The 19,456-nt window shown below is 33.4% G+C and overlaps 1 long non-coding RNA gene across 1 annotated transcript; it reads right to left on the bottom strand.

The window, feature by feature from the left end:
• Window positions 1-827: 827 nt before the first annotated feature.
• On the bottom strand, window positions 828-6,633 carry LOC309803886. The gene is made up of 3 exons (XR_014294013.1): window positions 6,432-6,633; window positions 4,826-4,914; window positions 828-1,247 (listed from the first exon to the last, which is right to left on the bottom strand). It is a non-coding gene; the product is annotated as an uncharacterized lncRNA (long non-coding RNA).
• Window positions 6,634-19,456: the final 12,823 nt, after the last annotated feature.

Here is a 19,456-nt window from a genome sequence, read left to right as displayed (position 1 = left end):
TGCCTGGGACATAGTAGAAGTTCTATAAATATGTAATGATTGCTGAATGAATGAATGAATGAATGTGTTAGTCACAAGATAAATGCATAAATCGTATTTGTAAAGCACAATACAAAGTAATTTCATTAATATTCACCCACTTATTTGTACCTTTATACCCTTCTCTTCATTTATATATCTTAGAATTACTTTTAATTTTATCAGCAGGGATACAGGATTTAATGATGAAATTTTGATGACATGTATTAGAAATATTTGTGAGTGAGTAAGCACTATGCCATGGTGAGAGAGAGAAAAAAAATAAAAGCTATTGCTATATTCTTGACTCAAATCATACTCAATATTATTTGTTACATATTATATTACACACACAAATGCATTCTCACTGGCATGGTATCACCTACATTATTATAACTTCCATTTCCTTCCCAATCCCTTTAAAGCCCATATCTGACCCTTAGACTTATTAAATTGCATTGTTTTAAACCACTTCTACAATTTGTCAAGGTCATATTACGGTCATGTTGAATTTTGATCTTGACAAAGTATTAATCAGTCTTATCAATTAAAGAGAACTGTAAATGACTAAATCCACATGCTTTTCTATCATCCTAGACTTGATGAAAATATTAAATAGCCTCTGGCCCAGGATTGACCTCTACATATAAAACTTCTGTCCAATTTGGTTGAGGAGGAACTATAAATGAGTTTCATTGTTCTACCTACTTTGTTTCCAATAAATAGGTCTCTGGTTCTGATCTATTTTTATAAATTTGTGAATGAATTCAATTAGTAACATTTTTATAATATTAATATTTAATGTCTGATTTCAAGTCGTGGATGAAAAAATGCTAACATCAATGAAAACTACTACTTGCCCAAATAGATTAATAATAGTAAGAACAGTTAAAGTAGATTTTAAATCTACTGTCATGTTTATTTACTTTCCTGAATTGTTCCCACTGTGCCACTTCCTTACTTTCTGAATATGACAGGTTCATGCATGACATCCTCCTCTAGATGCTGTGCCATTAAGAAATCTCACTGATTATAATAGGTGATCATCTATGATGGATAATAAATATGCTTGTGCATTTTCAATCACAAATCCATGTCTTGCACACTGAAATGATTTTACTTGTTGCTTGATCACGGGGACTTCTTCCTCTGAATAAATAAGACTTGACTTTGCCTCTTTATGCAGTCATCTGCTCACAGTTCTGCCTCTCTCCAGTAGACTGTGTCTCCTAAAGACAAATGACTATTCATTCATCTTTGATCCCCTTTGCTTAGCATGCATAGTAATTGTTCAACAAATATTTGTTTAATAAGTTAAACACCAATATGCCGTGAAGTAGGAAAATCTGGAGATGTGAGTGGTCAAGATGGGGGGTGTGATTAAAGGACCCCTCTGAATTCTAAGAACAACATACTTAGGAGGGAATGCATGAATAATCAACGGGGCTGACTACTTGACAACTAGTATGTATTCAACTTTCAAATTCTATATTATAAGCATCCCTGAGTGTAAGTTGAAATGGATAGACAGGAATTTTTGTTTTATTTTTTCTAATGAGGAAGCAGTGTAGGTCTCTATTCTCATGGCCTCTGTTGCTTCCTATGAATATTTCTCCAATATCTTGACATAATCATTTTCAGGAAGCCAAGAGAGTCCAAAAGAAAATGACAAACAACAGAAGTTGCTTTCATTTTCTAGTGTTTGGAAAAACATAAAAATAGGTTTAAGTTTTTCAAACATACTTAGATTTCATGAGATTTTACTTGGTTTATAATCAATATGATAAGATGCATATATATGTATATAGAATCATCATTCATTTTAAATTGGAAATAATGTGTATCCCCATGGCTGATTTGCAAACTGTCAATAATAAGAACCAAGCTTATGTCCTCCTAAGTCTTTTGTAGCCCCATTTTAACACATTTTCTGAAAGTTATTTCACTTCAACCACTCTAGATACTTTCTAAAAAAACAAGAGATGACTTTTTAAAATTTTCCTTTCAAAATGAAAATATTAAAATATGCTACAAATTGGTGCAATAATGGAAGCTACAACTTACCACGTAAGTTTGTTTGTAATTGAGCAAAATATGTTCCAATAATTTTTGCATTGTATTTGCCTTTCTCTCTGTAATTACTAACCCTTTTTCTTTCACTATGGAATGTGAATTTTGATTTCTCATCTTCAAATTTGCCTTTAAATACATTTCTACCCTTATTTTTCTTCCATCTGGAAGCTAAGTTTTCAAGAGAAAATTTTTTGCCACAAATATTGAATGACTTCGTATTAGGAATAATTCTAATGCAACTACTTTGTATTTGGAAATGTGCCACTGTGTTTAGGAAGGCTAAACACATACTTTTGGGTAAGTTCAAAAAAGATTACTCCAATGATTCAACCAAATATATTTCAAGCATATTGATAAGAAATTTCAAACTAATTGTGTGTGATAGCCATCAATTAAAGACGTAAAATGAATGCCTGCTATTTGAAAACATAGTTAAGCCAAGGAAAAGCTGTGCATAACTAGCATGTTCTGTAAAGATAATTGGCTCACTAACTAAATTCTAACAGCCCATTCACATTTCTAGATTTTAATTGAAGAATGGATGGAAATAGTAAGGTGAGCTCATTGCCCAATACACATAAGCATGTGACAATTTTAATTTCTGCAGAGATGCCCATATTGTATGAAATCTTATTAATATTGTGATGGAATATAGTGAATCATGCTGTGAAAGAAGCACATATTTGTTGTACATGTGTTCACACACACACACACAAACACACAGATACACACACATTTCTTTTCTCTCCTCTCTATTCTCATTTCAGTCCCATTTTTCCTCTTCTTAGATAACTGGTATCATGAATTGAATATAAATACTTTGAATCCATGCTTGAACATTTTACTATATGCAAATGAATCCATGAAAAACACATGACTGCTTTGAGTTTTAAAAATTTATATACATGTCATCATGCCAAATATCTAATCTTAAAAATCATTTATCATGTATATAATTAATTACTTCGAGTGAAGTATTGCATTGCATCTTAAAAATAGTTTATATATGTCTTTTGTAAGCAGCATAAACTGGAATTTTAAAATTTATTTTTATTGTCTCTGTGATCAAATGTATGGTGATTATTGATCTATTTCTCCTTTATTTTTCCATGTTTTATCCCTCCCGGTACTAACTTCGTTTAAACACATTTTTCATTCTCTTTTTATGGTCTACCTTTTTATGAATCATATATGAAGTCTTCATTTTTAGTGTTTTCTGAAAAATTTGACATATATGTCTAACTTGAAAAAGTCTAAAACTAATTATCTCATCTTCCTCCTAAGCGGTTCATGGACCCCTCAAATTTTAAATCTGATCTCCAGTATTTCAGTATATTATCTAGTGTTTTAGTTTTACTTTGTACACACCCCCATTGGCTATTATTTTTTACACTCAACCGTTATTCAGATTCATTCCAACATTACAAATTTCTTTGCTGGTCACTGTTCAGTGCACCTTCCTACTTCTTTTTATGCTTATTTTCTTTCTTACTGAAGAACATTCTTTGTACAATGGTCTCCAATCTTGCCTAAAACACATGAGAATTATGTGAGAACTTTTTAAAGCTCCCATTATTGAAACACCGCCTAGATCACTTTGGTTAAAAAAAAAATCTCCAAGTATTGGCTTCAGGCATCAGAATATTTTTTAATGCCTTCAGACAATTCCAATAGCTGCTGCTACTGCTTTAGTCATTTTGTTGTTGTTGTTGTTACAGTTTGTGGGTGGTAATTCCTCTTTGTCTAGGAATGAAAATTTCTTTACTTCTTGTTCTTGAGTAGTTTTTTGAAAATGAAGTGTAGAATTTTAATTTGGACAGCTATATGTGCTCAGTACTTTGAAGATATTATTCTATTGTTTTCCAGCATCTAGCTGTTTTCTGATAAGACAACAGCATCTACCTGTTTTCTGATAAGACAACAGATATTTAAAGCCAGCCCTCAAAAACAAGGCTTATTATTTCCAGGGCCCCCTTGAATTTCTTGGTTTCAACTCCTCCTCACTATTCTAATGTTGAATTTGTTTTTTCTCCTTAAATCCTGAGACTGGGGATCCCCCCATTTTTTATAAGCTTGTTCATTTTCGTTTTATGTGCTGCTACATGTAAAAGCAACATATAAAAGAAAACACAAGTATAACAAACTGTGTGTTCAGGTTGGAAGAAAGGATTCTCAATATCAGTTCAGCCTATCCTATTGACTGAAAGCATTTACCTTGTTTCTTTTACAACTAACTTGAATATTATGAGTCTTACATCTAATATACAGTACTCTTCACCCTTCTTGGAACGTCTATGCTCAATAAGGACATTAGTTGATTTGTCACTAATATTGCTTTCCCTACATGTGAGTGCATTCAGACTTCTATCCTGTCCCATATACATAGCATAATCTTATATTTTGTATCTAACTGGCATCAGTTTTCCTTTTTTTTTTCGATTTACTTTTAGCAAGACTGTACTGAAACACTCTTACACCTTAATAGATCTAATTGTCTGGACTTAAAATAATAGATTTCTCTATCACAGGGGCATTTGTCTGTACAGATACTGATTTCTGTTCTCTGCACATGTTTTCATGTTATATGCCCAGTGTAATATGAAGCGAGTTAATTTATTGTGTTGCATATAGTAAAGAATCCAGCAGAATAATGTTATTTAGGGTTTTTTTTCCCATTATTTCTATGAATAACAACAACATCAACAATAATAGTAATAGAAAAGATAATTTCTACCTATAGCAAGTCTCAGTTTTTTCTTAAATGCAGTAGAAGGCCCTTCACACTCTATTTGTCAGCTTGGCTTCAGGTTTTCCTATTGTTGGCTAGAAGACAGATAAAGGGGATTATGGACAGAACTGAGCCTGGTTTCTGCTAATCTCCAACTTGAATTCTTTCAAGGGTTGCAAAATATGATTCAAGTATTTCACAGGCCTTTATAACCTTTGTCATCTGTCTGGTATATGTGCCATCATGGGTGGATTTGGAACTGACATTTTATATCTCTGATCTCAACTGTATAAATATTTGTTTAGACTGACTATCAACATAGAACACAGACATTCTCTTCTGATGTATGGATGATAGAATAGTCCTTAACTGGGCCCCTAAGGATGGGGCAGGCACAAACTAACAGAGGGCAATGAGGCAAATTTTCAATGAACTCAGATTTTATATTTTCCTTTAGGTAAAAGAGTGGTTGCTTCTATACCAAAAAACTATTTCTTATAATTTGGGTTACATTAAAAATATCTCATATATACAACCATTTATCGGAATCTATAATAGTGACTTGGTTTTCTCAAATACATTATATATGGAGTCCTTTAGACTGGAATTAAATTAATCATGGTGGTATTTTTTTTCTTCTATAGACTTCCCAGCTATTTTCCCCTAGGAAAACTCTCTTAAATAATCAAGAGAAATATTTTAGGCAACATTAGGTAAATCATCACCCTTATTAGATGAATTAATATTCTTGAAGTTATAGCTCATTTCATGGAAATCAGATTAACCTGATGTTATGGGCATTGTCATTTATCAGTAAGTTATTTGTTAATATGCTCAGTATGTGACATAAAATATGTAACTTTAATAAGAGAATGGATCACCTCAAATAATTTAGCAAATCTTGAAAATGATAAGGATTAAAATTGTGGATGTATAAAGGACACAGAAGCTTGGAGAACTTTAAAACCATCTATTTCTCTCCTGTTTCCCTCACACAAGGAAATGAAGGCTGACACTTTAGCATGGTTTGGAAATCCTTCTAAAAAGTATCTGACTTTCTCTTAGAATTAACAAGTAATTTAAAGTTTTAAGAACTGCAGAACTGATCACATGAATTACCGTAATTTAGTCAAGAATTTTTTTGAATATCCACTTTTGACAAACATTGTACATATATATACCAGGTTGTAGAGATGAATAAAATCATCCTTAGTCTCATATAACTGAAAGAAAAATCCCCCAATATTAGTGAATACTGAGGAATTAAGGATGATGCTATGAGAAAATTTTTATAATGTGAAATTTATTAAGTTAAATAAAATATTGTGCTTTTGAGATTAGAATGACTTGGTTTTGTTCTAATGATACTGATGATAGACAGTGGTTGTATTTTGCAGAAGTTTTATGGGAGCAAAATAAAAACTTGATAATGTGATATAAATTTGGTCCCCCAAGGCGATTTTTATTGTTATTTCTATTGGTGTTGTTAATGAGAGAAATTTCTGTGAGCTATTAGAAAAAAAATGTGGATATCAATATCTAATCAAAAAGAAGGACAAAATAATGGATAATTAGAGAATATATATAACCAGTAAATTAAAAATATACTCACATGCTAAGGAAGCACAGTGGTGGAAGTTTTGCTCATCATAAAGCTTTAACAGTGAGTAGAAGGTATCTTGGTGTCTTGGGTGTGGGAAGATATGCTAACAACCAGTGATAGATCCGTTGTAAAATTTGGAACTGTTTCTTTGGTATTAAATTTCACTTAAGACCTGTGCTTCTGGACAGGATGGAGTAATAGGTACTGGATTTACTCTCCTGGCTTAAACTGCTAAAAGTAAAAATATATATATATATATTAAACAATACTTTTAGACATTGAACAACAAACAGCACAAGACAACGGTTGTACAAAGCTGTTAATTATAATGATAACCCATAAAAACCAGTGGCATAATGTTTTGTGTAATACAGTTAAATGTTGGTGTTTGAACAAGTCCCTGGTCACCTGTGAAAAATAAAGGTGGATTCTCTTTTCATATTTATTAACAAAATGAATTTCATAGGGATGCAGTATTTAAATATGTTAAAATACTACAATTACTAGAGGAAAACATTTTTGTTTTATTTAATAAAAGTTAATTTTTTTAATTTTTTTATATTTTTATGTGTTGCATTTATTGCTTTAAGATTATACAAATATATTTTGATATAATTTAATACATGCAGCATCAACTAGAGTATTCAATACACAGAGTATTCAATGGGTATAGGCTTAGTAGTGGGACCAAATTAGCCCTAGACTAAATTGTTTCACTTGAAGCCTAATAAGGCTGACAAGGAAGCCTCAAAATGATCAAACTATTTCTTAACTACCTCTTTGAGCAAAGTTACAAATATTTAAAAAAATACAAATATGCTCTGCAACCAGTAAAGTAAAATTCACAGTATCTGACATGCAATCTAGAATTACTAGGGATGCAAAGACGAAGGAAAATATAACCCCTAACAAGGAGAAAAATTAATTAATGAAAACAGACTGAAAAATGGTACAATCAGTAAACAAAGACATTCAAACAGTTATTATAACTAATTTTCATAGGTTCAAAAAGTTTAAAGGAAAGCATCAACATCTTAAATAGACATATAGAGGATATAAAAATAACCCAAATTGAGTTCCTAGAGATGAAAAATATAGTTTCTGAGATGAAAAATCAACTGGATGGGATTAAAAGAGATGAGGCAATGCAGAAGCAAAGATTGACCTCCCTGCAAAAGCAAAATTTTGTTATTATAATCTGTCCCACTGAGTAGTCCAAATATAAAGTCAGAAATGCAAAATGCCAGCTTGGTCATCTTTTTCCATTTCAAGTTTGCTTTACCCTTTCTGGTTTGTGCTTCCAAAAATAATTAAAGTATAAAATTATGAAAATTGTATTCAATGGTATTAAAATGAAGCATCTATCCATTTTATGGATTGCCCTGCATAATGCAAATATCTAAAATCTAAATATTATGTGTATATATACATATATGTATACATACATATATGTATATATATCTCACTAGCAGAATGAAAAGAAAATATGAAAGTACAACACAAGTTGTGGAGGAATAGAGTAAAGGAAAGTAAAATGATAGTATTTTTGTTTTTAGATATAGTTGCCCTACGCAGTGGAAAAATGATATACGGATTAGCATATTTTATTTTCTGAGAAGCATGAATCAATTTAAAAGATGAAAGGGCAGATGAATTTAAAGAATCATTAATTTAAATACATAATCAGTCTTCAATTTTTTTGTTACTGACAACATCCCCTTTAAGATTTTCAAAATGCTGAAAGGTGGGATTCCAAGATTTTTAGTTGCTATAGAAGCAATTATTAGCAAATCCTTTCTTCTAATCTCATTACAGAAAATAGTGCCCTTTGTGCCCAGAGAACTCCCATTAGAACAGATAGCTAGTGGGAAGCAGCCACATAGCACAGGGAGATCAGCTGGGTGCTTTGTGACCACCTAGAGGGGTGGGATAGGGAGGGTGGGAGGGAGGGAGACGCAAGAGGGAAGTGATATGGGAACATGTGTATATGTATAACTGATTCACTTTGTTATAAAGCAGAAACTAACACACCATTGTAAAGCAAGTATACTCCAATAAAGATGTTAAAAAAAAAAAAAAGGAACTGCATTTCGGAGCAGTTCAGAACATAGGGTGTACCACTCTGGAGCTATCCTACATTTCCTGTGTCTGATTAAATATTGTGTATATATGCTATGTATTTATATCTCCATCTAAATATACATCTATATCTCCTAAAATACTCTCTCACATATAATGAAGTCACAGTTTCCAGATAGTTGTTCTGGTAGTCATTAGACAAAATATAGTCTCATTTATTTAAAAAATGTGAAATGAGAGAAATGTATGAAAAACTTGATCCATCTTCTGACTGAATTTGTGGTATTGGTACCTTCAGAAGAGGAAATAATTAATTTATTGTAAATTATTTTATTCCTCATTTATTAGAGAGGAAATTTATAAACTGAAACTGTTAGGGCTTAAAGGGTTTTTTTTCCAGAAGATAATATCTGAGGTTCTCACCTTACACTGAGCAGTATATCACTAGTAAACAATCAGACAAATATGTACATTATTAAGTTATTTTATTTTCACCTGGCTTTTTAATACTATCATCTGATATACATCATATTAATTGACACTGCAATTTCTTCCTTGATTTGTATATTTTTTTCTACAAACACTTTGCATTCCAACTTCCACGTATCTGATTTACTCATCCCTGTGATGGTCTTCATCTTCAGACATCTTGCTGTCTGGGCTGTTCAACCCTGTGACAGTAAAAGCACACTCACTAGGGACTAGGAGTTTGAGAAGGACTTAGAAAATTGTTTGGAACCTGAAAAAAATGGCTCCAGAATATGAAAACAAATCTGCAAAATTGAGATCAAAACCTGTGTAATTAATATTTTCAACTAATATTACTACAACAGCAATGTTACTCAGCTTTCATATAGTTATCTATAAATTATACTGGATATGTGACTTGGGCACATTTTAATGCATTTGATAACATTTAGGGTAAAGCTTCTAAAAGGGCAATTGCCTAGGACTGAGGAAGGTTTAAAAATGGCCCTGCACAGAATGAACTAGATGTGACTTCAGTAGGAGGCTGAGGCAGAGATGCTGGACCCAGAGAGTGACAGAGCAGGCGTACATTGGAGAGAGCTTTCCTATATAGGAGAGCCAAGAATTTGTTACTTATTGAGGGGGGAGCATGAAGGTAGTGGACCCTATAATGAGAATCCTAGGATTGCTCCTAGATTTCAAACTTGGATAAATGACAGGATGGTACTCTTTGGTGAATACTAAAGGAACAGCAACAGCAGCAAAAGTCTAAGAATGGAACTTTAACATATCACAATACCACCTTTAAAGTAAATTTGGTATTCTTCTCCTTTTTGAATGAATGAAAATACATTAATTAAAGACACACACGGGCTCCCCTGGTGGCACAGTGGTTGAGAGTCCGCCTGCCGAAGCAGGGGACACGGGTTCGTGCCCCGGTTTGGGAAGATCCCACATGACGTGGAGTGGCTGGGTCCGTGCGCCATGGCCGCTGAGCCTGCGCATCCGGAGCCTGTGCTCCGCAACGGGAGAGGCCACAGCAGTGAGAAGCCCGCGTACCACAAAAAAAAAAAAAAAAAAAAAAAGACACACACATTCACACACCTACTAATATCTGCTCTTCTGCAATCATGTGTTTTCTGTATAGTGTCTAAATATCTATTCCAGTTGAAGTAGCGCTTAAACACTTCAATATGCCTCTTTTCAGCCAAAAAGAAAAACTGTCTATGACTGTTTCAACATATTTTAAATATATGTATAATCATTGCCAACTTGTCTGCTTTGCAGATTCTAGTTTCCTAAACAATATTTAATATCTCCCTTTATTGAAAATGTCAGTGCTCAGTATTATGATTGTTTTTCATTTTTATTATATGTCTGAATATTAGAATTATTGATTAATCTCTTTATTAATGGAATAATCTCAGCACAATGTTAAATACACTTCTTCTCTACCATTATTATATGTTATTTTAAAGATTTTCCATACAGTTACTTTAAATGGGATTTTCAGATTTTTCAGGCTTTTTGTAGTCAGTAGGATAGGCTCCAGTGAGTAAAAGAAATGCTGAAGAACAACAATATGAATTAAACAAATTTAAGTAGTTAAGGAAGCACTAATGTAGTCATTGAGAAATGTATACTAATATTTACATAGTATGTATATATAAATCAATAGTTTCTAAATGAGATAATCTACTGAACAAAATATCTTAAAATATGAATGAAAAGATGTTGTAAAATCTCTATATGATTAAAGTACAAAAAATTTTATAAGCTTGGAATATAAATAATAAGCGCATTTTTGCCTGGGAGACAAGTTGTTATCTGGGAAACCTCAAGACATTTTGTAGATTATCGAAATCACTTTACTATCAATCTTGAGCATTTCTCCTATCAACTCTATAATTAGTATTGGAAATTACCATGATGACTCTATTTCACTATCAGGAACATTGAAGAAACTATTTAAAGTGCTAAACATTGGTTTTAACAAATAAAAAACAATTCATCTGAAGAAGATGTTACAATGAGCTGAGAAATTAAAAGATCTCAAAGTAGAGAAATTTCACTGACTGCAGTATAAACAACTTGAGGGTAGAGAGTGTCTGTTTTTCCTGTTTGCCCTCCAAATTTAGGAACAGTTTTATTTGCACGGTGCAGGGTGATAAGCAAATGTTTAACAAATGAAAAGTACTGAACTCATTACCTTGTGGTACAAATGAGGATTTCTTTTGTACTGTAACTAGAAGATTTTAACTTCAGCATTATGAATTATTAATGTCTTTATCTGATTCCCAGTTCTGTGTCAACCAAACTTATTTGAGTGATAATTAGAGGACTTCATGTTTATCCTATCTTCTAGGATTTCACTTTTGCATATCTGTTAATTCATAATTTTGACATTTTTATAGCACAACCAAAGACTATAAAAACACATAGAGCAAGCACTTGCCAAAGAACTCTAAATAAAACACATCTCAGATATGAAATTAGATCCATGCTTGGTTATACTTCTAAGTGCTTCATCTAAAGAGAGACATGCAACACTGCTGCATGAATTCATCACCTAGGGTGACTTTTAAACCTACCAACAGCTGGCCCCTCTATCATATCTGATTTTATTCAATAGTCTAAGTGATAATAATTTTTGGATCAAGAACTTTATTTTACTGGTTGTAAAGGTGGGCACATGCACACGCACACAATCCCCAGTGCTTTTAAAAATTGTGGGACAGAATTAATCATAACTATTGCGTTTAAATGCCATTTATCAACTTATTAAAGTGCAAGCATGCAGGGAAAATAAGCTAAAGACAAGACTTTCGTTTTTCAATTTATTTTTTAAAAGTCTTGTAGAAATCTTTATGAAATTAACACAAAATGGTGGTACCAAAAATCTTATTGCTTTGTTTATTCCCTAGTCTGTGGCAATGTAAAGAGTGGAAGTTAAGCCAGAATTTAAGTTAAGGAAAGCTATATTGTATAAAGTTTAGCCAAAATTCTCTAACTTGCCATATTTTTTAGAATAAATAATCTTTCTATTCTCTTCCCTCTCTCCTCATCTCCCTTAAGGTATGTCAACTCTAACACCGCCCCCCCCATACACACACCTTGTTGCCTCTGATATTATCTCCTCTACTAGAGGCGCTTTTGTACTTATTGCTACACAATAGTTCAACAATAAAATGTGATAAATGCAGGCAAAGGTGTTTCAAGAAAGAAGGTAAATGTCCTTACACATTTTCAACATAGAAACAAAAAGTTTACAAAACAGCAAAATTAAAAAAAATAGTTATAGATAAAGTTTGCAGATAATGTTGTCATCCCTCTTAAAAGAAGAAGGATAAGGCACAGAAGAAATGTAGTGTTGGGGACAATGAAAATCAGCAGTTATTGCAATCTATTTATGCTGCATTCAATGGATTGAGAAGACAGAGGCTTGAGTGCTGTCGTTATTACTTGTTTGCCATTTGATGGTGGGCAAAATATTTAATTTCATTGGGTTTCTCTTTCTATGCCTCTAAAATGTGGATTCCCAGGCTAAGAAAATATTTCAAATCTTTTCTAGGTCTAGAAGTCACAGACCTTAGTGTACCCTTTATAAAGGCCACATTTTCACAAAAGATAGCATTCTTGTAAAACACCTTTATAGAAAGAAAAAGCTATATTTAGAAAGCCCACTCAGTGTCCAGGGTTTTCTGAAGTCGTACTGCTGTTTGTAACCAGGTGTAGGCCAGTAGGACAACACATTTGCTTTAATAACTGTCCAGATTTCTTGGAGTTAAAGATAAGTTTTTCATTATTCTAAGTGTTGACCTAAGAAATTATTGAAAATAAGAATTGTTCTAATTTACTTCTTGAATTGCCCAGTTCTTACATGGCCTGACATGAAAGGCGATTTAAAAGATTGCATTCAAGTTTGGACATATAGCCTTCATCCTGCTGTTTCATCACAGACCTCTTACAAGATAAACACGTGCAACCATTTTGAGTTGCTGAATGGGAGTGCTCCTTATAGTATTTTCCCCTTATAAATTCCTTGCCAACTTACTCCAATTTGAATGCAGGTAGAAATTTATAAATTTCTCCAAGAACTTATTTTTATTTTTATGAATCTTCCAGATTTTGTTTTAATACCGAGGACTTTGTCAAATTCATAGACATTTGATAGAATAAAAAGCAAAAGCATAATTCGGAAAAATCCAAAAACCCCAAATATAAAATAAGATGCTATGTTGTTAGTAACAGAAATTAACACAAATAGACTGAAAAACTGACCACCATTGTAAACTGAGCTTTTAACTATGGCAGTCACCAGGAAAAGGAGGGTTACTCCTCTTTTTTTGCCTTCTTTTAACAATCTCGAAAATTAAAGAAAGATTGAAATGACAATAAAAATAATTTATTTCCCAAACCATTTGAGAGTAGTTGCTAACACAATGCAATGTCTCCCCCAAATCCTCTAGTATTTCCTACAAACATATATCCAAATATAATCATGAAAATAAGGAAATTAACACTGACACATGACCACAGAGCTACTAATCCTCAGACCCCTTTCAAGTTTTGTCAATTATCCCCATCATGTCCTTCATAATAAAAGGATCAGCCCAGTGTCACATGTTGCATCTAGCTGTCCTGTCTCTTTAGTTTTTTAATCTGGAAAATTTTCTCAGGCTTCCCTTGAATCTCATGAACTAGAAAGTTTTAAAGAATATGGATCAGTTATTTTGTAGGATTTAGCTGTTTGTATTTGTCTCATGATTATTCAGGATATGTGTAGTTGGCAGGAATAACACAGTGGTGAAGCTCTGTTCTTCTCACTGCTTCCTATCAAACAATTTTGGCAAACTTTTAACTTGTAACCTTACTGGAATATCATGTTACTCATTTGATTAAGGTGTATCACCCAGTCTTCTCCATTGTAAAGTTATTTTTTCTCCTTCATTATTAATAAATTTTGTGGTAAGGCACTTTGTAATTATGTAAATATCCTGTTCCTCATCAAACATAATTTACTCAGTTTAATTATTTAAATCAGTATGAACTCATAGACTCCTATTTTATTCAATTGACTATAATACATTTCTGCCATTATTTATTTTGAGGCTGAGATTGTTCAAGATTTGTCCAGTGGAAACCCCTTCAGTTTGGCTTCTATATCCTTTGATGTTTCCCAATTATTCTGTGATATCTCCCTTCTTTTTTTTTAACATCTTTATTGGAGTATACTTGTTTTACAATGGTGTGTTAGTTTCTGCTTTATAACAAAGTGAATCAGTTATACATGTATCCTCATATCTCTTCCCTCTTGCATCGCTCTCCTTCCCACCCTCCCAATCCCACCCCTCTAGGTCACAAAGCACCGAACTGATCTCCCTGTGCTATGCAGCTGCTTCCCACTAGCTATTTATTTTACGTTTGCTAGTGTATACATGTCCATGCCACTCTCTCACTTTGTCACAGCTTATACTTCCCCCTCCCCATATCCTTAAGTCCATTCTCTAGTAGGTCTGTGTCTTTATTCCCGTCTTACCCCTAGGTTCTTCATGACATTTTTTTTTTTTAGATTCCATATATATGTGTTAGCATACGGTATTTGTCTTTCTCTTTCTGACTTACTTCACTCTGTATGACAGACTCTAGGTCCAGCCACCTCACTACAAATAACTCAATTTCGCTTCTTTTTATGGCTGATCCCTTACTTCTTGAAACAATAATATGTTCTAGGGTCATCTTATATTTTCCCTGTAGTGGTTCTAGAATCAGCCATTTCTCCAAAGAGCTTTAGTTCCTTCAGTTGGAGGGCTGTATTTAGAAACCAAGATCTGGACACTAGGTGTATTCATTGCTCTTGGGAAGCAGTGGTCCCAGGTACTCTCAATAAGCAGAGCTAGGGGATTTATGTACATATATACATACACACATATGAAAACACATATTCATAACCATTTACACATATTCACAAACACATTCATTAACATATGCATACATATAGTCTATGTTTTTTTCTATAATGTCTCTATATTGAAAATCATGTGCTCACATTAACATCCTCCATTCCCTTTCAACACCCTTTCATTCTAGTTTTTGCCCTTTTCATATTTTAACTCCCTCCACAGATATTAAAATAACACTGATTACCATATTCTTAATATCCTTAATTATTTGATCAATCTTCCTGTATTTAAGTAAATTCTTGTAGCTGCCACTTTCCCATCCACACATTTTCTCCACCTGGCACGGGTTAGGACAATCTGTACAGAGTGGTTGCCAAGGCCACTTCCTCATGTGGATGCCCTTTCACACGAATCAGACTTCAGCAGTCAACTCCAGGCTCCCTTATGCAGACATCCTCTCCCCTTTCTCAGACTCTGAGACCCAATGCCAAGTCATGTGGTTCCTTGAATGCCCACCTCCCCCATGCTGACAAAGTGTTATTTTACCTCACTTAATGGACTAATTTGTTCAAGAAGGGAAGGGATCACAACACTATAAAGCAGTTATACTCCAATAAAGATATAAAAAAAAGAAGGGAAGGGACAAGGCGGGGATGAAGAAAGGGAGGTGGACAGGGATGAACAGGTATTTTTCCTTTCTAAACAATATTTGAAGAGGTCCTTCATTTAGAAATTGCAAAGACATTATGAAGTATCAGCTGAAGAACTGAAACAATGACATATGTTTACACATCTGTATCCCTACATCTATGACACACAATGTACACCTAATTTTATAGCAACCAAAATATAAGTTAACAAAACTTATGATGCTTAGCCATACACTTTAATACTCAGCAACTTAAAAAAATGTGCAGTGCCATTTGGCTGTTAACTATCATCCATTTATATGAATGGATTTGTAAAACTCCTAGCCAAGAGTGCTTGGGATAGCGTCTCTACTGGTCCTTACTGGATCTTCTTCTTCTTTTGTCACTCTTTTCAGTCATTTGTTGATTCTCGATTGTATCTCATTGGTGACTTGCATGAACATTGGTAATCATATCTGGGCAAATACCCCAGCTTGGTGTCTCTCAAAGGGCTGACTGAAAACCACCTGCAACAGAATCAACTGTGGTACTAGATAAAATTCAGGTCCACAGGCCCTGTTCTGATTTCCTGCTCAGAAGCTCTTTAGAGAGTAATGAGTATTTGGAAAATTCCTTAGCTAATTCTCACACATTAACACTGAAACCATGGTGGAGTTTGCATGTCTACAATTCCTCAAAGTTCACGGTTTAAAACACATAGGTCTCACCAACTACAGTTCTTTTATTTTAGCTTGATCAATTCACATTTGTTATTTAACCAACTTGGAAATTGCCAGATGTGTGAAGAGGCGCCAAAGTAAAATGTATCTATCTTTTGCAAAAATGTCTTCTACCAAATGTCTCTACAAAATGAAATGTAAATACCTTCTAAGAACTTGCTTGGAGGAATCTTACAGATTTTTAAAATCTTCCAGGTTTTAGGGAATAGCAAGTGCAAAGGCCCTGACGTTGGGAAAGCCACTGAAGAAAGAAAATCTGGATGTGTGTGTGAGAGAATAGTAGTAGTAAACGAGCTTGGAGAGTAGGGCAGAAGAAATACTGAATAAAGCATGTGGGACAGGTAAAAAGTTTAATTTTTATTCTAAAGTGATGGGAACAGGTTTTGGAAAATAATGTGATATGATTCATGGTTTTTTGTGATTATTCTGGCTATTGTATTGGTTATAGACTCTAAGGATTGGGGCAAGAGGGGAGGAAGCAAGGAGGTTGTGGAAGAGGCTGCCTATTGCATTAGATGAGGCAAGCAATGATGGCTTGGAGTAAGTAAAGACGGCAAGAGTAAGGTGAGAGGTAGGTGCATTCAGGATGTATTTTCAAGTTAGACTGGCAAGAATTTCTGATGGACTGGACACAGGAATTGTGGGAAAGTGAGAGTTTAAGGATGAATCTAACATTTTTGGCCTGAGCAACTGGATGAGTTATGGAGCCAGGAAAAACGGGAGTGCAATGGATGGATCAAAGCAAAATATTTAGTTTTATTTGCTAAGTTTGAAATGTCTATTATGCATAGATTGGAGATATTTAGTGGGAAATAGGAATTAGGAGTCTGGAGGTTAGGTGAGTGCTTAGGGCTAGAAGTACGAATTGGGGGATCATAAGTCATCTTCCCATTAAAGTAATGGGACTAGATTAAACTCATGAGTAGTTAAGGTAGATGCAGAGTGAAGGGGGCCAGGAATGAGCCTTAGGGCATTCTAAAAGACGTTGAGGGATGGGAGGCATCACCAAGGGAGACTGCCAAGGAATGGTGAGTGAGGAGGGGAGAAATCTAGGAGAGGATGGTGTCCTGGTAGCCAGTGAAACAAAATATTCATTCTGGAAATTATGAGGTTCATTTCCCAAAGTTTCTTGAATTGATGATCATTTGAAACTTGGTATTTTAAAAAGAGCTTTAGGAAACAGAAAAGAGAATAATTTTCTATCATGAGAGATTGATTGCAGTAGCATGGGGAATGGAAACGTTGTGAAAAGGGAATCAAGAATCTATGTAAAAGACAATTTTAAACAAAAGTATTCATTTAAAACACAAATACACAATATTTAGACATTATATTTTGTCTTTGTATCAACAGCAGCTACAGCCTGCTGTAAGTGAAAGATGAAGGATTACAGTTTAATATCAAATCAGGGAAAAAGGTGAAATAGTTGAATTCTTTGTAGATTTTTAATAGATTTCAAACCTCTATTGGTTTTGAATAATGTCATATTTCAAACATAATTTTCTAAATAATCATAACAATTTTAGAATCAGGATAAACCTTATATAACCTTACATAAAACTTATTTAAATGCACATATAGTTCATTTTTACGGGTAAAACTAGGACTCTGGTCTTCTGATTACCAGTACTATTTCTTATTGCAACACACTCTTTAAATGTATAGATGATAGAAAAATGAGCATACCAGTGATCTCTTAAATGTTTTACAAAATATTAAGTAATTAAAATTAGGGGAAATAAAGCTCATGAGGATTAAATTACAGGAAGAGTTTATAAGAAGGCAAACAAGTAGGAGATGTATTTCCACACAGATAAATATGAGGTTTTAGTAGAAAATGACCAAAACTGCATTTATAAGGTCATGATACTAGCTAAATGAAATAAAGACAACCATCATGTGAATAACATATAATTTTGAAGGTGAATTTTGAATATGGAGACTGATACAGATTAACATCTGATTATAATAAAAATCAGATCGGCAGGGTAACAAGGTCTTCTTCATCCCATCACAGCTTATCAGGAATAAGGGAACCTCTTGATACTTTGGTATGTGCCATTTTAGGACAATGAACTTGCTACAAAGTGAACACATGACATAAGAAATAGTTTAGAAACATAAATATGATTCAAGAAATCCATGGATGGTGAAAGCTATGTTGGATTATTTCAAAAAGTTAGGGATGACTAGGTTAAGTAACTTCTCTTTTTAATAAAAGAATAACTGTCACATGAAAGATCTCACTATGCCATTGACAAAGATAAAATCCTGGGACGCCATGGCTTCACAGTCTAATAGTCTAGAGATACAATGTCCAGTATAGTGTCCATTAGTCACAAGTGGCTATTAAATACTTGAAATGTGGGCAAGTTTGACTTAGGAACTGAAATTTTAATTTTATTGAACTTACATGTAAAAATTTAAAAACACATGTGACTAATGGCTGTAGTTTTTGACAGCACTAAGAACATTTCCATTATCATGGAAAGTTCTATTGACCAGAGCTGACCCATAACCTTTTTACTTAATTTTACATTTATTCCTCTTTGCTAAGAAAATCCTCTCTCTTACTAAAAAACAATATTAACAAGATGGCTAGATATAAGCTCAAGATGCAAAAATCTATTGGATTTCTATAATCCAGGAACAAAGAGAGAGCTTAAAAATTATTTAAAATGGAAAAAAAAAACTACCTAGGAATAAATCTAAATAAAAATATGCAAGACATTTATGGAGAAAATGAAAGCTTATTGAAAGATATTAAAGAAGTCTTAAATAAATGGAGAGGTACATCTTGTTTATGGATTGAAAAGACTCATCATATTGGTGTAAATTTTCCCCAGCTTAATTTATATAGTCAATACAATTACAATAAAAATACTTAATAGTGGTTTTACAGGATTGCCAATTCTGAAATTTATGTGAATGGTCAAGAACAGCTCAGACACACCTAAAAAATCCATTCATTCCAAAATGGTCCTGGAAAACTTAATTATTCATAAGAAAACAAAGAAATTGGATAATACAGACAAGTCGATTGTAAGTGCATTAATGGCTTGAATATAAAACAAAGATACACTGGAACTTTCAGAAGAAAATATACTATATCTGGGTAGCATTAAACTAGGGAAGGACATTTTAAGTAGAACAAAAAGACACTAAGCTAAAAGATAAATTTGATTTCATTAAAATTGAGAGCCGCTATTTATCAA

Source organism: Mesoplodon mirus (assembly GCF_964341445.2).
Source record: "Mesoplodon mirus genome assembly, chromosome: 1".
NCBI classification, from domain to species: Eukaryota; Metazoa; Chordata; class Mammalia; order Artiodactyla; family Ziphiidae; genus Mesoplodon; species Mesoplodon mirus.
This window is presented reverse-complemented; position numbering and strand designations above follow the sequence as displayed.